We start from the raw sequence: 5,146 nt of genomic DNA, 5'->3' as shown, positions 1-5,146 counted from the left end.
GGTTGAGAGAACAAAGAACTATTGGACTATTTCTAGCGACTACCCGTGTGCACCGGTATACAGTAAAGGAAGTTCTAAGACATGCTACGACACTTGAGTTACGAGAAGAGACTAAAACATCTCAACTTACCATCTCTTGCCTACAGACGCCATAGAGCAGACATGATACAGATATACAAAATAATGCATGGCCTAGATGAACTGGATCTAGCACACTTCTTTGACCATCCAACTGATAATAGAACCCGTGGCCATCGATACAAGATCGTTAAGAAGAAAGTCTACTCGAAGTTCGACATCGATCATTTTCACAGAGATGTATCAATGAATGGAACAACCTCTCCTCTGTAGTTGTGGAGAACAAGTCACTAAACAGCTTTAAATCCAATTTGTTGAAATTTTGGTCGTCAAGAAAAGATTAATTTGACCCAGAGGATTCCTTCACTTGTCCATGTTCGTCAATTGCTGTATAGCGCCACTAAACATGTGTCAAAATATGGATTCTTCATCCGAATGTCAACGAGAGGCAAATAAGTTTTTAACTTTAAATGCCTACTTCCAAGGTATATTTCCAAGGTATAACACTAAGAGTATGGAAATTGACCGTCTGTAAGATGACTAGTCCACTATGGTCGTAGCCATCTAACTTTTGATGAAATATAATTGTTTTCGATGAATTAGACCGTGCTCTTCAACCTTCATGTAGTCGTTTACGAGGGAACTTTCTCTGAGCGCTAATAGCGGACCGATTCAAAGTCACCCCCTCCCTTAGTCCCATGCAGATGTATAACATGTAGAGTATGTAAAGTGACCGTATATGACACCATTACATGTCACTATGTGCAAAATGGGAGTTGTGGTTTTTATCGAAGATGATGCCTAGTAAGTTTTTGTGCATTTGTTTTTATTTCACTGGTTCAAACAACCCGCAATCTACAGTTAGATAAACAATCCAGAATAAATCATAACAATTTTCTCTCAAAATACAATTCCCATACCAGAGCTCAAGCTTGGATCGTGGGAAACGTATACGTAGAGTTCGTGGTGCACACAGCTAGCTATATAGGGGTGATTCCTGATCTGTTAAACTCAAAGGAAACATCACCCTTAAAGAATAAGTGTAGGTTACTAGGTATTCTAAAAAATTAGATGAATTCATGCCCTTTGATATACAATATTTCTCACGAAAATGTACAAGAGATATATATATATATAAATAAAGATATTCTTGGCATGATATGGGCGCGTTTATTTTCTTGAAAATGTGACGTACCAGTTGAAGTTGTACATTTATATCATGCACCAAGCTTTAGGTGGAAAGACTTTCTATATCAATAACAAACCTTTTCAATGAGGAAAAAGTCGTAGCTGAGAAGATAGAAATTATTTGTGGTGAGACATGTATAACAGGGGAATAACTATAACCAATTCATTTAATAATACTAAAATATAGCAGTTAACAAATTTATTTCATTTATGAGAAACCTTGACCCCAGAAGAGCACCAATATATTTATGTAATATGCTTTCTAGCAATTGTAGTACAAAGGATAATAGCAGGAAGCCTCCATTAATTTGAATACATTTACTTGATAAACGACTTCACACTATCACATGGTGCCTCACGTTATCAAGAAAATGACGATGCCCATGCATGTCGTTCTGAGAAACTGTACATTATTTTTGCTTTTCTGGGGAATCTGGGGAATCTTGAAGATTAATGAGCCAGAATAAAATAAATCTCTCCTAATTTATTTGGGTGAGGTTTCCTTTAACCCTTACTGTACTGGGCTATTTCGAGCACTCTCTGACTAGGGGATGGGGGGGGGGGGCCTATGATCTCGGCCGTCGAATGTCCGATGAACGCGAAAAATTGCAAGTTTGTAGATATTTACGTAAGGAACAAGATGGTATAATTAGTTTTTTGCTAATATGCAAAATTTTGTCGTTATAGCCTAATTAATTATGCAAAATGCTAATTTTATGGATTTTACAGAAAACTCTACATATTTTTCCGTAGACTTGTGAAGAATCTTGAAAATGTATTGAATAAATGTTTCCTTCATCTCAAATTCATGAGGTTTCATTATTTTTATGATATTTGAAAATACATAGGTTAATTTGCATAAATTATGAATACGCATTCATGAATATCAAATCTGGAAATATATATAGGGAACTAGAATCCTTACAAAAATTGTCAGACTCCACTTTTTGAATGTTGATACTCATTACTCATATGAAACTTCTTTTCTATCACAAAAAAGTTATTTGAAGTAATTAATAATGATAATTTATGCAAATTTGATGCGATTTTCAACTATTTATTTTCTTATGTATTTCATTGTTTTTTATTTCTTATTATATCTATTGTTTTATTTCTAATGTATTCTTTTGTTCTGAAATACATCAAGTTACTTTGAGAAACATATAAAAGCAATTTGATATCAATTCATAGCTTCACATTTCTGCTTGTACATGAATATATGCAATTATAGCACTTTTTGATGACATGCGCATACTAATTGTTATGTAACACCTTAAAGGTATATCCGATTTCGACGAAAATGGTATCAAAATGTGCGTAAGACTTGAGGGAAAAAAGTCATGAAACGACAATTCAAAATTCTAAGCGGTTGCGGCGCAATCTTCGAAAATGTCGAGGGGGGGGGCTTTCCAGCCCCCCCCCCCCCCCCGTACAGTAAGGGTTAAAACGCTCACTCCGTGGATGCGAGGGGTCCTGCGTTATCTTTTTCGCTTCAGAAAGGACATTGTTCTGGTACAGATATTCAATCGATGGTAAATCAACCCCTATGATACGTTTTGCTACCTATCAAACATATTCCTGGTAGCATTTGTAAAGTTTGCATAGTAGATTAGGCTGAAGAACAGTGCTATCAGCTATACTCCTTTTTTTTTTGAGTCATTATACGGTTGGCTTACTTTTGGAGACAGTTTTAATTTGAGGCAGTAGTACAGTCAAACCTGTCTATAGCGACCGCCCAAGGGAAACACAAAAAGTAGCATTTGGAGACAGGTTCCTTAAGTACATGGTTCAATGAGAAACCACTTTCAAGGGAAACAAAAAATGTGGTCCTTGTAGACAGGTGGTCACTAAAGCAGGTTTGAGTGTACATAGAAACGCTAGCTACCTGTATTCCGTAACTTGTTTTACAGTACTACCGTTTATCAATATCGGGGTATAATGATCAGAAGGGTTTCGTCGGAAGTCAATTATTTAGTTTCAAGAAATGGTCATTGCACCATCAATCAGTTCGTGTATTAAAAGATGGGAAATAATGGTGTTAAAAACACTTAAAAAATCTACAAAGGTGGTTCTCACAAAGGTCTTACCCTTGTCTAAATTGGCATACACTGCATGGGGAGTAGTGGATTTAAGAAGGTGCCTCACCATGATCTTTTCAAAACACTTTACTCGACTCATGACACTACAAGTGAGTGAAATGGCTCATCTATTTTCTTTCCTTTGTGATTGGGTCTTATCAATGATGATTTCCAAAGAATCGGGAGGCTTCCCCGCTCCAGTGAGAGTTAGAAAAGATCCGTATAAGCACCGGAGTAGTAATAGACCTTATGCATTGACGTCACGGCTCGCCGAACGACCAATTCGGCCGCCATCGTATGAGGACAACAAAAGCTTGACGACGCTCTCAGGCGTGCGCGACAGTGCTCGTGTTGTATACGATGCTTTACTGCTTCTCGCCGCCGCCTCCAGCCGTCTAGCGTAAGCTCTATACGTAAACAAATCAGCTGGGACCGGGCGTCCACTATTCACAAAGTTTTTTGGAGTGCCAAAAAGTTGAAGGGAAAAATTCAAGTATTTGTATAAATGATGTGAAAGAGGAATTATATGATACTCACTTCTGCAATGATTATCAAAAGAAGTGTGTTTGAAGATAAATACTGTATTTGTTATAATCTTTACTAGGAGGTCTACGAACTATTATTATTCTGCTTCTTTTTTAACCTACCATATTTGTGATTCATCTGATACTTGTTTATATTCAATTAAGGTAATTATATTAGTATTATTACCCCCCCCTGTATTGTACATGTATTTACCTTCCCCTTTTCCATTTCTACTTCTATTTCTTGTCTTTTCTATTTTATTATCAATGTACTTCTTTTTAAATATTTTTTGTTGCTCCTGTGTTAGCAAGCTGTGCTTTTTTACAGATCACCTTTTTCCAAATTTTCAATGCCTTTATAACTTTCTAGTTATTGTTCATGAATTTATTCTCATTGACGATGAACTTGATGTTACTGTTCATGAATGTATTCTTTCCATGTCAGTGGAAAGAAAGAAATAAATCTTGAATCTGATGTTTATTACGTTGTATCGTATTTTGTCTCAGACTGAGAAACTTGTACATTCTTTTCATTCATCAGGGACTTTGTAATATTTGACTTGTCTATTTAAATGTACTATTTTAAAAGTTTTTTAATGTTATGTGGGAGCTGTCAAAGATTGAGAAACTTGTACATCGATCCTTATTTCATTGATGTTGTATAACTGATCAGGGACTTTGGAATATTTGCCTTCCTTATGTAAGTTTTTAACTTTTAATAAATATACTATTTGTACTTCAAAACCAAATGAATCATTCCTATTCTGGATTTTATTCAAGGTCTATTAACCTACTATATACCATACTATTAAGCTAACGTTAAATTTGCAAGTATTTACCAATTGAAAAGGAAATTTCTATTTCGCATCACAAGCTTGGTCTGACATGGGTAATTAGATGAATACTTGAATTACGACTTGGGGGACGGCCATAGGTTTTGAACACGATTTTTTTTTTTTTGTGTGTGTACAGTTTCTACTATTTCTAATTGACTCTTGTATAAAGTTTTGACATGTGTGTCTATGTAGTTTTGACTCCTTGTCTCTCTTTCTATACTTTGTGCTTGACTTTGATGAATGTTCAAACCGCCGTTGGAGGTAGAACCAATATCCATTGTTCGATCAACTAGATAAAGGAACACGATGAATGTGTATTTACTCTGTGATCCTCGTCTGGTAACACGAGGAAGCTTATTGTACAGTAGTCTATTTATAAAGGATATTGATGTCTTTTGTATGTGAATTACCTCTTTTCAGCAACAGTAGACTTTCGACAGCT

The sequence above is a fragment of the Strongylocentrotus purpuratus genome, unplaced genomic scaffold, assembly GCF_000002235.5.
Source record: "Strongylocentrotus purpuratus isolate Spur 01 unplaced genomic scaffold, Spur_5.0 spur5_scaffold_7, whole genome shotgun sequence".
NCBI classification, from domain to species: Eukaryota; Metazoa; Echinodermata; class Echinoidea; order Camarodonta; family Strongylocentrotidae; genus Strongylocentrotus; species Strongylocentrotus purpuratus.
This window is presented reverse-complemented; position numbering follows the sequence as displayed.